This window comes from Macaca thibetana, chromosome 12 (assembly GCF_024542745.1).
Source record: "Macaca thibetana thibetana isolate TM-01 chromosome 12, ASM2454274v1, whole genome shotgun sequence".
Taxonomy (NCBI): Eukaryota; Metazoa; Chordata; class Mammalia; order Primates; family Cercopithecidae; genus Macaca; species Macaca thibetana.
Window position 1 is genome coordinate 24,510,993 of NC_065589.1, and position 15,723 is coordinate 24,526,715.

The window sequence follows — 15,723 nt, forward strand, 5'->3', positions numbered from 1 at the left end:
TTCTCCTGCCTCAGCCTCCTGAGTAGCTGGGATTACAGGCACCTGCCACCATGCCCGGCTGATTTTTGTATTTTTAGTAGAGATGGGATTTCACCATGCTGGCCAGGCTGGTCTCGAATCCTGACCTCAGGTGATATACCCGCCTCGGCCTCCCAAAGTACTGAGATTAAAGGCGTGAGCCACTGTGCTCAGCCACATTTTTTCATTGTGGTATTTCTTTTTGAATGTTTCAATGTCATATGTGATCGTATCACCACAATGTCTTGTCAGTACAGCTTAGGTTCATACTATGTTCGTTGAATAATTTAATGCAGTTTTCATGTTATTACGTTTTAATCTTTTTTTCATTTTTAAAAATCAGCCTACATAGTGCTTTGATTTCATGTTATTATCATATTTAACATTTTCTTGCGTGTTATATTCCTCCCACTTAGTGATTTTCTCCGGCTTTCTCCTGGCCTCTTGTTATTTCGGTCACTTTCCTCTCTAGCTTGCCATCCCAAGGTTGTGCATAGTCTTGCTTTCTCTCTCCCAGCTAGATGCCTCCCATCGACCTAAGAAACTAAGGATGCTGGCCGGGCGCGGTGGCTCAAGCCTGTAATCCCAGCACTTTGGGAGGCCGAGACGGGCTGATCACGAGGTCAGGAGATCGAGACCATCCTGGCTAACACGGTGAAACCCCGTCTCTACTAAAAAATACAAAAAACTAGCCGGGCGAGGTGGTGGGCGCCTGTAGTCCCAGCTACTCGGGAGGCTGAGGCAGGAGAATGGCGTAAACCCGGGAGGCGAAACTTGCAGTGAGCTGAGATCCGGCCACTGCACTCCAGCCCGGGCGACAGAGCGAGACTCCATCTCAAAAAAAAAAAAAAAAAAAAAAAAAAAGAAACTAAGGCTGCTGGGCCGGAGGTTCCTCAGCAATTTGACGCCTCACCAGCATCCACACTTACTCTCCTCTCCTCCCTGTCCCTTATGTGATGTCCCGGGAGGAGGTGGCCTCCACTCCTTCTATTTGGTTGAATCCCCCTGCAGTGCCTGATCCACCCACCTCCTCAGCAATGTTGAACCAGCTCTGGCTTCCTGCCCCCTCTTAACCCACTGTTGTGTCAACCTCTCCCAGTCTTCAGTTCCTCCCCTAGGTCTCTGCATATGGGATTTCCGGACAACACTTCCTCTCTGTAGCATTTGACCCTATTCATATCCTTTCTTCATTTATGAAAAAGAAATGGAGCAATGTCTGTGTGTCAGGCCTCCTGCAGTACCTGAGGAACAGCAGGAGCAAAACCTGCCCTACAAAAGCCTAAATCCACACCTCTTGCCTGATTTTTTTTTTTTTTTTTGAGACAGAGTCTTGCTCTGTTGCCCAGGCTGGAGTACAGGGCGTGATCTTGGCTCACTGCAAGCTCTGCCTCCCAGGTTCACACCATTCTCCTGCCTCAGCCTCCTGAGTAGCTGGGACTACAGGTGCCCGCCACCACGCCCAGCTAATTTTTTGTATTTTTAGTAGAGATGGGGTTTCACCGTGTTAGTCAGGATGGTCTTGATCTCCTGACCTCGTGATCCACCCGCCTCAGCCTCCCAAAGTGCTGGGATTACAGGTGCGAGCCACCACGCCTGGCCTCCTCTTGCCTGATTTTTTAAAAAAACACAAATCCCCAGATTCACAGTATGAAAAGGAGAAAATTTATGTATAAAATATTATTTTGGGGGTTAGCGGTTGTGGCTCACACTTGTAATCCCAGTGTTTTGAGACACCGAGGTGGGAGGATCATTTATAGCCAGAAGTTTGAGACCAGCCTGGGCAACATAGTGAGACCCCTGTCTCTATAAGAAATTAACACAATTAAAAAACATTAAAAAATGAGAAGATTCAGAAAAACTAAAGAAGACCATAAGAGTCTATTTCCTCACTTATAGATAACCACTGTCAACTTGTGGTATATCCTGCCGTACCTTGTTCTATGCATATAACACTTTAAAAAACAAAACAAAAATGTGGTATTTTGTAGCCTTGTTTGTTTTCCTCTCAGTACCATCCGTTTTGCCATAACACCATACAGTATTCCTAGGAAATTTCGTTATACCAAAAGTGTCTTAAGGGGAGAAGAAGGGTTGTAATCCAGAGAGCTCAAATTCACAATAACACTTATTGCTTTCTAGAAACGTACATAATGATAATTTTTGAAGATAGTTAAGTCTATGGCTATAAGCCCTAAATATCACCAAGCAAATTCAGAGTTGATGAAGTCCACCTTTTACTCAAAAGACGAGTTTTCTCTTATTATCCCTGATGTGTAGAGTCTCCTGTCATTTTATAAACTGTCACCTTCAAGTTCTCCCTAAGATGCAACCCTAAGTCATTACTTTCTCAAGTCTTCTGAGATTCCAAGAGGGACCAGCACCAGGAGCAGGAAGGTGGTGCCTTTCTCAGGCTTGCTCTTTCTGGGGCCACTGATTCCTCACCTTTACGTCATTTGGCAGGTCTGTGTCACTCTTCTTTCTAGGCCCACCACCTCTCCCTGCCTTTTTCTGCCTGTAGATGCTCCCTGAATTTACATCACCCCAGATCAACTGACAAGTCCAAGTAGCATCGCGGTTGCCCACTTCCAGGAAAGCAATTGTGGTTGACTCAGCTATGGCCAGGGAGGCGCCTCCAGGAGAATGCAGGAAAGGGTGGAAGAAGGAAGACCAGTTAGCAGGTTATTTCAGTCGTTCCAAGAGAGAGGGGATGGTGGCTTGGATGAAGGTGATAAGGGAGGAGATGGTGAAGGGTGGTCGGATTTCCACTCCCATCAGGAGCGCAGCAGAGCATTATTTTCTCACATGTCATGCTTCCCCTTGCTTCAAGTTCTATTTCTCAGGCCTCCTCTTTTTATCCAGAGTCTTTGGCTTCTTTTCAGTCCCCTTTGAAAGCCCCTCTTCCTCTTTTAGTCTCTCAAATGCTGGCATTCTCCAAGATTCTGTTCTCTCCCATTTTCTGCCCTTTCTCTGTTTCCCAGTTTCCCTGTGTGATGTCATCTCCTCCTGTGGCTTTAATGTGCCATCTCTGGGAGAATGATCTCTGAAAAAGTGTGTGGAGGCTCTGAAAAATGTTTTTCCTGGGCTCCCAAAGCTAAGTGTCCCAATGCACAGTGACACATCTACTTGTACTCTCACCACAAGACCGGAATTGAAGCCAACATCTTCCCCCCAAACCTGTCCCTTTAAGCCATTTGTCCAAGCTATGGGCTGAAGAATCCTGTTTGAATCCTTCTGTTTTTCTCACTGCCCCATCCTCCTTCCAGTTGCTAGCCAAGTCCTGTTGGACTTGCCTTAAAGATCTCTTGAACTTACCCCTATCTCCACCCACATTGTTGCTCCAGGTCTTCACTACCTCTGCTCTAGTCTCCTAACTGGACTCCTGCCTTGAGCCTTTACCTCTTTCTATGTATTCACACACAAGCTCAGGGGAGTGATGGGATTGTATTATGCATTTGCTGAAAGCTCTTCCAGGGCTCCTGTTGCCTGTGAGATAAAGTGCAAACGTTTTAGCTCAGCACTCAAAGCCCTTTGTGGTTTGGTCTTGCCTTCTGGGCCAGGTGCATGTCTTATCTATTTCATCCCACATCTGGAATGGCCTTTGCTCTGGTCATTCTAGATTCCTTAGTTTTCCCCTGATGCCTCATGTCATCTGCCTTTGACTGGATTTCTTTTGTTGTAAGGGACAGAAACCTGCTTTGAAAAGGCTGAAGCCAAGAGGGAATTTAGCAGAAGGATCAAAGGGTATCTGATGGGCCCCAGGGTCCTGAGATTCCATGATTTTCTCAGGCTCACTCTCTTTGTGGCCACTGATTCCTCACCTCTACTTCATTTAGGGGATCTGTGTCACTCCTCTTTCTAAGCACACTATCTTTCCCTGCCCTTTTCTGCCCATGGACACTCACTGAGTTTACATCACCCCAGATCCACTGAAAAGTCCAGGTGGCATTACAGTCTCACATTTCCAGGAAAGCAATTGTGATTGGCCCTGCTATTAGCTATAGCCAGGGAGGCAGCCTCATGGAGAACAAACACAGCTTGGAGAAAGAAGGCTTGGAGGGACAGCCCCAGAAAAATCCCCAAACTCTCCATGTGGATCTTTACGTATACTATTTCTTGTCATTGGATACCCTTCCCTGTGTCTTCATCTGGCTAAATTTTTTTTTTTTTTTAATTGAGACAGAGTTCGACTCTGTTGCCCAGGATAGAGTGCAGTGGCATCATCTCAGCTGACTGCAACCTCTGCTTCCTGGGTTCAAGCGATTCTTCTGCATTAGACACCCAAGTAGCTGGGACTACAGGTGTGCACCACCACGTCCAGCTAATTTTTGTATTTTTAGTAGAGACTGGGTTTCACCATGTTGGCCAGGCTGATCTCAAACTCCTGATCTCAAGTGATTCACCTGCCTTGGCTTCCCAAAGTACTGGTGAGCCACCTCACTCGGCCCATCTGGCTAAATCCTATTCATCCCTTAAGAGTTAGACCTTCCCAGAAGCCTCCTTTGGCTGAGTTAGGAGACCCCTCCATGTGTTCCTGTAAATCCATAGCAAACCTTGATTCGAACACATCATACTTGGGTCATATCCATTGATTTCTTGTCTGTCTCTCAGTACACCATGAGATCCTTGGGGGTAGGCTCAGAACATGTTCATCTCCTTTTCTCTAGAGTCAGGGGAAGAACCAGGTCTAAAATAAGGACAGATTCAATTTTTTTTTTTTTTTTTGAGACAGTCTTGCTCTGTCAGCCAGGCTGCAGTGCAGTGGTGCCATATCAGCTCACTGCAACCTCCGCCTCTTGGGTTCAAGTAATTCTCCTGCCTCAGCCTCCTGAGTAGCTGGGATTACAGGCATGCGCCACCACGTCTGGCTAATTTTTGTATTTTTAGTAGAAACAGGGTTTCACCATGTTGATCAGGCTGGTCTCGAACTCCTGACCTTGTGATCCACCCGCCTCAGGCTCCCAAAGTGCTGGGATTACAGGCGTGAGCCACCGTGCCTGGCTGATAGGTTCAATTTTGAAATGAAGGAGCCAAACAGCCTTTTAGTTTTCATCCACCCTGGGCAGGATGCAGGGCATGTGATAGAAAAAAAGAGAATACCACAGCTAGCTTGCTTACGGCATTGGCTGCCTGTTCCTCATAGCTCATCAGAGTCCCACGAGTATCAACCCTCAGGAAGCTACGTAACTTAGGATTCATTTTCTGCAACACTACAGGGTTATCTGTGGCTTTGTAGATTAAAATTGCCCAATCTGACTTATTAGGTGGTGTAAATAAATGAATGGCTAAAAGTAGAATAAGCCTGGTTTAGAACAGATTTTATTAACTTAATTATTTTTTTCTTGAGACAGTCTTGTTCTGAGACCCAGGCTGGAGTACAGGGGTATGGTTATGGCTCTCTGCAGCTTCCACCTCCTGGGCTCAAGGGATCCTCCCATCTCAGACTCCTGAGTAGCTGGGATCACAGGTGTGCACCATCATGCCTGGCTAATTTTTACAAATTTTTTGTAGAGATGGGGTCTCCCTATGTTTCCCAGGCTGGTCTTGAACTTCTGGGCTCAAGTGATCCTCCTGCTTCAGCCTTCCAAAGTGCTGGGATTATAGGTGTGAGCCACTATGCCTAGCTAGAATAGATTTAAAAATGTCACAACGTTTGACTGGGTGCTGTGGCTCATGCCTGTAATCCCAGCACTTTGGGAGGCTGAGGCAGGCAGATCACCTGAGGTCAGGAGTTTAAGACCAGCCTGGCCAACATGACGAAACCCCATCTGTACTAAAAATACAACAATTAACCTGGTGTGGTGGCAGGCATCTGCAATCCCAGCTACTCGAGAGGTTGAGGCAGGAGAATCGATTGAGCCTGGGAGGTGGAGGTTGCAGTGAACTGAGATTGCGCCACTACACTCCAGCCTGGGTGACATAGTGAGACTCTGTCTCAAAAAAAAAAAAAAAGTCACTACTTTTATATGACAGGCTAGTTGATGATGGCTATGCGTATTTTGTATTAATACTATAGCTAGGATCTTTTTTGAACTTTATATCAAAATTTCTATTTACAAAATTTAGCCCAAATTATTTTATTTGTGAACTTGAAACAAAATTAAAGATTTAAATAAAGACCAACAGCTAACATTTATTGAGAGCTTACCATGTTCTAGGCCCTGGGCTAAGTGCTTTATATATGTTTTTCTTAACTAAGCTAATCCTTAAAATTACCTTATAAGACTGGTTCTATAATGAGCCCATTTTATGCAGGAGGAAACTGAAGCACAAAAGTTTAAGTAACTAGAGTTGGGATGTGCATTTAACATTCTGGCCCCAGGGCCTACACCCTTAACCACTCTGCTAGACCGCCTCAAGGCACAATTTGGTACCTTTCTCCCAATACTTATTCATTAATGGTTGTTATTTCAGTTACGTCTTATTCACCATACTTTAAAATAGTTTTTCTTTTAACACTTCTTAAATGTTTATGTTTTTGGGTAAAAAAGGAAACATCTCTCTGTTTGAATATAAGGCATCTTGGCATTAAAAGCTCTTGCAAGAAGCTGTCATCATGCCAATGTTTACCACTAAACCAGCTCCAAATGTTTACTTGACTTGCATGATGAAGAGGAAAAAAACGAATAAGTGAAGGAGTAGCTTTAGGACTGTCCTCTGTGTCTCTATTCCTGGGTCTTCTTTTTCTCTGAATCTTTATCTACAGGTACTGGAAGAAAAAGGCCATGGGCATAATCTTATGAGTCTTGCCACCAGTCCCATAAGAATCATTTTCTCAGTGACTTGAGAGTGGCTTCCTGGTAGTGAGGAGGGTAATGAATGGGGAATCTGGAGACAAATGTCCAGTGCTGCTTCTGTCACTTGTAGTTTGAGATCTCTTGCAAGTGTCCACCTGTTCTGGGCCTCCAGTCATTCACCTGTCAAAAGGGGAGGTCAGTTCAGAAGTGGATCTTCAAGATTCCTTCCACCCAGACAGGGTGGATTTAGGTAAAGCAGTTCAAGGCCACCACTCACACAAGTGATGAGTGGAGAGTGGAGAGTATGATATAAATAACACACTTCTGTGTGTATGTCCTAAACTGAATGAGCAGAATCTTCCCATAAACAGAGGGTTTCTGGGCACCCCTGACTGTGGTCCCTGGGAACTACTATGACATCGAGACCCCTGAGCCTTGCAGAAGATCCCTGGTAGCCCTGCTTATGCATTTTTGGCAGTTGGGTTGGACTGTTGGGCAAGCATGGAATTAGACATAGGAAAGCGAGGTATTCCAAGTGCCATAGCTAGCTGTGCAGTCCAGCAGAGCAAATCCCTTAGCATGTTGCTTGACTTCTAAGAAAGTCCTCTAGAAATGCCAGCTGGGATCATGACTGTAGCAGAATAGACAAAAAACACTGGACAGACCACCTCGTGGGAACCAGGACTTTAGCCCTGTCTCTGGGTCTGCCTGGCACAGAGCCAGTGTTGATGGGAAGCTGGCTCTTCTGTTTATGAGCAGGGAACATGTCTGACATCAGACCTAGCAAGTCCCTGTTGAGAAATCAGTGGTGTGTTTGTCTTCTCCCGGAAGGTGCTCCTTTGTTCACGTTTCTGAAGCTGTCCTTAGTGGAGGGCCCTTGAGTTGGGGCCATGATTTCTGCTCCTCCCTGTTTTCCCTCTGGACTCCCATAGTTGCTCCACCTTGGGCAGATGGAATGACCACAAGAGGCTCCAATGCAAGGCCATCTTTTTTTTGGCTAGGCCAAAATCATGGCCGAGTGCCAAGACCAGCTCAGTCAGGAAGATCCTAACCCAGTGGTGCTAGAGGAATTAAAGACACACACACAAAAATATAGAGGTGTGAAGTGGGAAATCAGGGGTCTCATAGCCTTCAGAGCTGAGAGCCCTGAACAGAGATGCACCCAGGTATTTATTAACAGCAAGTCAGTCATTAGCACTGCTTCTATAGATATTAGATTAATTAAAAGTATCCCTTATGGGAAACGAAGGGATGGGTCAAAATAAAGGGGTGGGTCTGGCTAGTTATCTGCAGCAGGAACATGCCCTTAAGCCACAGATCGCTCATGCAATTGTTTGTGGTTTAAGACTGCCTTTAAGTGGTTTTCCGTCCTGTGTGGGCCAGGTGTTCCTTGCCTTCATTCTGGTAAACCCACAACCTTCCAGCATGGGCATTATGGTCATCATGAACATGTCACAGTGCTGCAGAGATTTTGTTTATGGCCAGTTTTGGGGCCAGTTTATGGCCAGATTTTGGCAGGTCTGTTCCCAACAGCTGGGTGTGGTGGGTCACATCTATAATCCCAGCACTTTGGGAGGCCAAAGAGGGCAGATCATCTGAGATCAGGAGTTCGAGACCAACCTGGCCAACATGGTGAAACCCCATCTCTACTGAAAATACAAAAATTAGCTAGGCCTGGTTGCGGGCACCTGTAATCCCAGTTACTTGTGAGGCTGAGGCAGGAGAATCACTTGAACCTGGGAGGTGGAGGAGCAGTGAGCTGAGGTCACACCGCTGCACTCCAACCTGGCAAGAGCGAGACTGCCTCAAAAAAAAAAAAAAAAAAAAAAAAAAAAAAATCACCCTCAGAAACAATTCGAATTCCAAGAGGGCATTTCTCATCTCCAGTTTGAGAGCTCTGCTGCTATTACTTCTGGGTTGGTGGGTTTTAAACTTGAGCCATGACCAGAGTCATCGGGGCTCCAGATTCTCAGGATCCACCCTCAGCCATACAGATTTGGTAGAACTGGAACCATCACTCTTAACTTGAAGCTTGGGTGGTGAATTGGATATCGTCTATGTTTTCCTCCAGATACACTCTCTACCTTTCTTTACTGTGTTCTATGCCCTGGGATGCTGACTACATGGACTATCTCAGGGCACTCCCTTGTCCTCTGGTTTCTGAGCTGAACCAATGGGAATCCTGGTGATACGGGAGTGGGGCAGGGAAGTGCTGGGTAGAGAAGGGTGGGGTCCCTGGTGAGGGATCCACTCTGGGCCTGTGTCCACGGACCTAAATGAGGAGAGTCATTTCTGTTGCATTTTCTAAGCTCACACTGACCCCCTACGCCCCCCTTCCTGTGCCCATATAAACCCGAGAGACCTTAGCAGGTACACACACACAAGTAGCTAGACGTCAAGAGGAGCAGAACAACACACCAACAGACACCAGCAGACACCAGCAGACACCAGCAGGCCATTGAGGGTGGAACAACACGGAAATCGGTTGGGGGTGGTAGGAGGAAAGGCTGGCTGCTGGGCAGCCTGACTCCAGGGGAAGAGCACCTTCCCACTGCATCCTCCTTCTGGCTTCCCATCCACCTCGCTGAGAGCTACCTCCACCACTCAATAAAATCCTCCAAGCCCATGTGTGATCTGATTTTTCTGGTACACTAGGGCAAGAACTTGGGATACAGAAAGCCCTCTGTCCTTGTGATAAGGCAGAGGATCTAATTGAGCTGATTAACACAAGCCACCTGCAGATGGCAGAACTGAAAGAGCACAGTGTAACACATGCCCACTGAGGTTTCGGGAGCTGTAAACTCTCAACCATAGGCGCTGTTGTGGGGTTGGAGCCCAAAAATGCTCCCCACGACCTGCCCACCTGCATGCTCCCCCTCGAGGTTTGAGCGGCGGGGCACTGAAGAAGCGAGACACACCCCTGTCATACGCCTTGCGAGAGGGATAAGGGAACTCCTCCTGTTTCACTGGTAAGAGATTGGGTTGAGCTCAACCCAAGGGGACCCAAGTGGGAGATGGGACTGAGTTCAGCCAATGGGAACCCTGGTGAGAGAGGCTTCAGGAACCCTAAACAGGAGCAGTGTCAAGTTGGGGCATTTCTTTGCTCAGCCCTGTCCCTGCTGGTTGCTGGGGTTGGCACCTGTCAGGCAGCCCACATCATACTGCTGTCTCTTGGACTCCTGTCATGGTTCCTCACCTTGTTGCTTCAAGCCTAGGGATAGTGACTGCTCCCTACTGTCACGGTCCTTAGGGTACTGAATTTCACATTACTTTCCCCAAATCCTCCACACACTGTTGTTCAAGGTCCCTTTATTCAACTCTTACTGAAGTTGATAAAACTCTCTCTCCTTGCCTAGCTCAAGTGCACTGTCTAGTTTCTGCCAGGAAACTGGGGATTATCCATAAATCCATATTTTAAGCAAGAAGCCTATTATATTATATTTTATTTTATTTTGAGAAAGAGTCTTGCTCTGTTGTCCCAGTTGGAGTGCAGTGGCATGATCACAGCTCACTGCAGCCTCCACCTCCTGGGCTTAAATGATCCTCCCATCTCAGCCTCCTGAGTAGCCAGGACTACACATGTACGCCACCATGTCTGGCTAATTTTAAACATGTTTTGTAGAGACGGGGTCTCACTGATGCTCAGGGTGGTCTCGAACTCCTGAGCTCAAGCAGTCCTCCTCCTGCCTTGGCCTCCCAAAATAAAGGAATTACAGGCAGGAACCACCTGGCCAAGAAGCCCATTTTAAGCATGGAGTATTTTAGAAATGCTGTCCCATGGCCATCAGTGGTGCGTAGTTCTTTTTTGGTCAAATATCAACAAGCCTCTTTATTACTTAACTCATTTGGGACTAAGGTGATGTTTTTCAAAAAGCAACTTTACCAGGAAATGAAGTAAAAAAAAGAATATGAATATTGTTCAAGAAAGAATATAAAACATAGAAATGGTCATGTCCACAAAGCCCAGCTTCTTTGCCTATAAGGAGGCCTGTGCAGACCCCTCCAAAATCAGCCTCAGCTCCTTCGTTTTTGGAAAAATACAGCCCCAACCAAGTAAATGGAAACAATGCAAAACTGTACAAACCAGTGATGAACCCCATCCTCTAGTTCTCTCCAGCCTAACTCCTACTGACAGCTTGCTATATGTTCTCTCAGACATTTTTCTGAACATTTACAAACCCATATATAGATTAGAGTGTTTTTTACACAGGCAGGTAAGCCATTTACTACACATGCTGTTCTACCTTCCTTTTTCTTTTTTGTTGTTGAAATTTTATTTTTTTTTTTTGAGACGGAGTCTCAATCTGTCGCCCAGACTGGAGTGTAGTGGCCGGATCTCAGCTCACTGCAAGCTCCACCTCCCGGGTTTACCTGCCTCAGCTTCCCGAGTTGCTGGGACTATAGGCGCCTGCCACCTCACCCGGCTAATTTTTTGTATTTTTTAGTGCAGACGGGGTTTCACCATGTTAGCCAGGATGGTTTCGATCTCCTGACCTCGTGATCCGCCCGTCTCGGCCTCCCAAAGTGCTGGGATTACAGGCTTGAGCCACCGCACCCGGCTGTTGTTGCAATTTTAAACACTGTATTTGAGCAAACAGCAATTCATGAATCATCTGCCTTCCTTTTCCATCCAACATTATTTCTTGAAGATCTTTCCATGTCCATTCACAGAATTACTTCATTATTTTTATATTACATTATATTTAATTTATTTTTTTTTTAGACAGAGTCTCCCTCTGTCACCCGGGCTGGAGTGCAGTGACATGATCTCAGCTCACTGCAACCTCTGCCTCCTGGGCTCAAGCGATTATCATGTCTCAGCCTCCTAAGTAGCTGGGATTAGAGGCACTTGCCACCATGCCCGGCGAATTTTGTATTTTTAGTAGAGATGGAGTTTCACCTTGTTGGCCAGGCTGGTCTCAAACTCCTGAGCTCAAATGATCCACCTGCCTCGGTCTCTCAAAGTGCTGGGATTATAGACATGAGCCGCTACGCCTGGCCCTACTTCATTATTTTTAAAGATTGTTTTAAAGAACGGTTTACTGAGATATCACTAACCTACTATCAGATTCAGTCTGTCCTAAGAATACCATCCAGTAAATTTTAGTAAATTTACAGAGTTGTGCAACCATCACCATAATCCAGGTTTAGGATATTTCCATCACTCCAAAGGGAACCCTGGTGCCTGTTTGTAGACAATCCCTTTTCGCACCCTCAACTCCAGGCAACTGCTCATATGCTTTCTGTCTGTATAGATTTGTCTTTTCTGGACATTTTATGTAAATGGAATCATACAATATGTGGTCTTCTGATCAGCGGCTTCCACCTTGCATGTTTTACTTTTATTTTATTTATTTATTTTTTGAGACAGAGTCTCGCTCTGTTGCCCAGGCGGGAGTGCAATGGCATGATCTCCTCTCACTGCAACTTCCACCTCTCTGGTTCAGGTGATTTTCCTGCCTCAGTCTCTCAAGTAGCTGGGATTGCAGGAGTGCACCACCACGCCTGGCTAATTTTTATATTTTTAGTAGAGATGGGGTTTCAACATGTAGGCCAGGCTACTCTCAAACTCCTGACCTCATGTGATCCACCCACCTCGGCTTCCCAAAGTGCTGGGATTACAGGTGTGAGCCACTGCGCCTGGCCGTACTTTCCATGTTTTAAACATCGTTTTCAAACCACTGCATTCACAGTATTCCACAGTGTGGCTGCACCTTCAAAGTGTTTCTAACCAATTCCTCATTGATGAATATTTAGGTTGTTTCTGAGCTTTGACTTTTATTAAAAAATGCTGTGATGAATATCCTGTACACATTTATCCACCTAGATGTGTATTTCTATAGGATAGATTTGTAGTAGTATAATTCTTGGATCAGAGATAGTGTGCATTGAAGTATGTATCACAAAATTGCCTTCTTGAAAGATCGTTCCTAATTCCTCTGCTACTGGCAGTGGATGATAATATCTTCTAATCTGGTGAATTCTGATCCCCAAACTACACCACACAAAAGCTTGCAGTCCACTCCCTGCAGTGGTTCCTTGAAATGACCCAGGTTGTCCTTTTGTTCTTCTGATGACTGTTTCTTTATTTTTCCCTTCATTTTAATGATTAAAAACACTTTTATTGTGAATAGCATACATACCACAGGTTACAGAAAACTAACATTTATAGCTTAAAAAATAATAATATAATGGCTCTTAAGCATCTATCATGTAGGATAAGAGAGAGGACATTATCAGTGGTCTCTAAGGCCCCCATGTGTTCCTCCCTTTCCCGACCCTTTAATAAATATCACCTGAACCTTTGTGGGAACAATTCCTTTTCTTTAGAGTTTGCACATAAGTTTGTGCAGAGAATTTGTACTGCGTCAGCATAGATAAGATAGAACTGTATTTCCCTAAATTCTCTTCCTTTCACATTTCCAGGTCAGCGAGGGGCCCGAAGGAACCTTGTATGTGAGATCTGGAAGGTGGAAGTGGAGCAGCAGCTACATTCTGTTTCAGCTCAGGAAGGTCAGTGCAAGGTACCAGATACCACCATATAAGTCACATACCTGCCGGCTTCTGTAGGCATGGGGCCTGAGTTGGCCTGTAGCCCCTCAGGTGTGGGTTTACCTGCCTGGTGCAGGTGCCAGCTTCTCCATAGGCCATTCACATACTGAACTTGGATCAACACAGGTGTCAGCCTATCCTGGTAGGTTCCAACTCCTCCTCGCGATTCCCCACTTTACATCCATCTTTCCTTCCAGGCTGTCCATCCTACCAGCTTCAGATCCCAGCCAAGAAACAAAGCCAACAGCCTGACACTAATGGTTTAGCCAGCTCCCACAGTTGCCTAGGGTCAAATGCTTGTCACAAATTCCTCTTCCCAGTGGTTTTGCTTCTCTGATTGGCCCCTGCCTGATAAGATATGTGTCCTCTGTAGAGGGGTTAGTTGTGCCTGTCTCTGAATTTTGTGTTGGGCTCTGATTGTGTCTTTATTTATTTATTTATTTATGAGATGGAGTTTCACTCTTGTTGCCCATGCTGGAGTGCAATGGCGTGATCTCGGCTTACTGCAACCTTCGCCTCCCAGGTTCAAGTGATTCTCCTGCCTCAGCCTCCCATGCAGCTGGGATTACAGGTCCCCATCACCACACCTAGCTAATTTTTGTGTTTTTAGTTAGAGACTGAGTTTCACCAAGTTGGCCAGGTTGGTCTTGAACTCCTGACCTCAGGTGATTTGCTCTCCTCGGCTTCCCAAAGTGCTGGGATTACAGGCGTGACCAACTGTGCCCGGCCACGACTGTGTCTTTAACTGTCCTGCCTGCCAGCCGAGAATAGGAAAACCCAGCCTGAGGCTGCTCCCACACCTGTGCCCCTGAGCCTCCGCTGGGGCACCCCTATCAGGATGACAGAGACTCCAGCAACCCCAGCTCAAGGCACAGATGAGTGCAGGTGCAGAAAATGTAGACTGATCTTACCCATGTGAGTGAAATGGTCTGAAAAGGTCATATCTACATGTAATTTTCCATCTGTCAGGTGCTCGCACCGAAAAGCAAAATATCGGTTAAAAAACGAACTGTCTAGGAATCTTATTTCAGCTCTACTACTGTCTAGCCATGAGATTTTGGCCAGGTTGCTTTGGTAAAGCTTCAGTTTCCTCGTTTATGTATGGAAATGCGGATCTTCAGGCCTCTTTGACTCTGCTATGCATGGTAGTGTGGTTCTCCCTGTGGGTCTGCATGTTATGAGTTTGAACAGGACATGCAGACTGAGGTGCTCTTTAGACTGGGTGCTGCCTTGATTTAATGAACAAAGGGAGCCCATCCTGCAGAGACTGGGGATTGTGGTGGAGAGAGACACCATGAACTCAGAGAGATAGATAAAAATAGACAATGGTGTTAGAGTGAGTACAGGAAGCAAGAATGGCCAGTTCAGACCGAGCAGGCAGATCAGGCAGAAAGGTGCTGGACCCTGAGACCTTGGGACTCAGGCTCAGAAACATCGGAGGGAAGAAAGAAGTCAACAACTCAAAGGCAAGCCCCAGATTTGCCTGTCCTAGGGATGGTGTGGTTGGTAAATTATTTGTGCCAAGACTGTTCTTATGAGAGAGAGTCTGAAAGAGAGAGAGAGAGAGACAGACAGACAGAGAGAGACAGACAGAGAGAGATTGGAGATAGAGATGAATTACAGAGTTCATGTAAGCATAATTTAATCTCTGCCTCATTTTCCTAGGCTGAGGGTATCCTTTTATTATCCTTGGAGAACCATGTTTCTTCCAGTCCTTGTTAGAGGAAAGAGCAGAGTCCTGAAACCAGTCCTTGTTAGAGGAAAGAGCAGAGTCCTGAAACCAGTCCTTGTTAGAGGAAAGAGCAGAGTCCTGAAACCAGTCCTTGTTAGAGGAAAGAGCAGAGTCCTGAAACTAGAGGCATAATTTGGCCTCCTCCCTCTGGGAGTCGTCTCGGGGAGCCACCTGGTCCATCAGCCTTGTCCAGGCAGAGCACCATTGGTTCCTCTGGCAAGTCAGGTCCTTGGTAAATACACGTTTCCCTGCATTTCCTGCTACTGAATCAGAAGCTGTTCCCAAGACTCAGCCAGAGCAGTTGAGTCATGCTTGGTCCTGAGTTTAGCAAGTGCCCAGCATAGAATGAGCAGGAAAGAAGGGATTGTTGTGCTGAATGCAATAGGAAAGGCAGTTTTGTGGCTTTTGAGTGGAAGTTCTCTGCCCCCAAGCCCTCCCACTCAGAGGTGTGCTCCTGCCTCCCTGTTTTCTCCTAGATTTAGTTGTTAACCTGAAGGGGGTTGTTTGGGAACTGAGGTCGTTTAGTTCCTCTTGCCTCCTTCCTTCCTTCTCAGGCTGCTCAGACCCAGACACCCTCTAGACAAAGACCCTGCAGAGACAAGCCCTAGGAATGCGAGCTCCCCCAGGGCAAGGCACTGTCTGTCTTGATCTCTGCTGTATCCCCACTCTCTGAAGAGTCAGAACTCC

The 15,723-nt window shown here is 46.2% G+C and overlaps 1 protein-coding gene across 1 annotated transcript in view; it reads right to left on the reverse strand.

Moving 5' to 3' along the window:
* The window catches only part of ARPC2 (actin related protein 2/3 complex subunit 2), an 870,481-nt gene that overhangs the window by 95,732 nt on the left and 759,026 nt on the right, over positions 1–15,723 (reverse strand). The window lies entirely within an intron of this gene.